A 1,146-nucleotide genomic window follows, 5' to 3' on the forward strand; every position below is an offset into this window, starting at 1 on the left:
ATATCTTCTTCCAGTCTATGGCTTATCTTTTCAAGCTTTAAACAGTATCTTTGGCCGGGTGGTTGCTCACGCCTAATCCCAGCACTTTGGGAGGCCGAGGTGGGTGGATCACAAGGTCAGGAGTTCGAGACCAGCCTGGGCAACATGGTGAAACCTTGTCTCTACTAAAAATACAAAAATTAGCTGGGTGCAGTCGCAGGCACCTGTAATCCCAGCTACTCTGGAGACCGAGGCAGAAGAATTGCTTGAGTCCAGGAGGCAGAGATTGCAGTGAGCCAAGATTGCGCCACTGCACTCCAGCCTGGGTAACAGAGAAAGACTTTGTCTCAAAACAAACAAACTCTTTTAGTAAAGCAAAGTTTTAAATTCCAGTGTGGTCAAATGTAGTGTCTTCCTTTACATCCTGTGCTTATTGTTCCAAGTTTACGAGGTAAAAAAAAAAATTCTCCTATATTTTCTTCTAAAAAAAATTCTAAGTAAAGCTTTTCAGAAGTGTATTCTTTACTTTTGTGTAAGATGAAAGGTGGGGCCAATCCACTCTTTTTTTTTTTTTTGAGATGGAGTCTTGCTCTGTCACCCAGGATGGAGTGCAGTGGCGAGATCTCAGCTCACTGCAAGCTCCGCCTCCCTGGTTCATGCCATTCTCCTGCCTCAACCTCCCGAGTAGCTGGGACTACAGGTGCCCACCACCATGCCTGGCTAATTTTTTGTATTTTTAGTAGAGATGGGGTTTCACCGTGTTAGCCAGGATGGCCTCAATCTCCTGACCTGGTGGTCCGCCCACCTCAGCCTCCCAAAGTGCTGGGATTACAGGCATGAGCCACAGTGCCCTGCCCCAATCCACTCTTTTATCCCACTTAAAAGGAACTTGAGAAAACAAAAGAACATGGTTTCTTCTGTACAGAGCTTGGCAAAACTTGAGCAGAGACTGTGTGTGTCTACCTTGTGGTCTTCAGTTCCTAAGTGAATTCCTTTTTTTTTTTTTTTTTGAGACGGAGTCTGGCTCTGTTGCCCAGGCTGGAGTGCAATGATGCAATCTCAGCTCACTGCAACCTCCGCCTCCCGGGTTCACGCCATTCTCCTGCCTCAGCCTCCCGAGTAGCTGGGAGTACAGGCGCCCGCCACCTCGCCCGGCTAATTTTTTTT

The sequence above is a fragment of the Mandrillus leucophaeus genome, unplaced genomic scaffold (genome assembly GCF_000951045.1).
Source record: "Mandrillus leucophaeus isolate KB7577 unplaced genomic scaffold, Mleu.le_1.0 Scaffold639, whole genome shotgun sequence".
Taxonomy (NCBI): Eukaryota; Metazoa; Chordata; class Mammalia; order Primates; family Cercopithecidae; genus Mandrillus; species Mandrillus leucophaeus.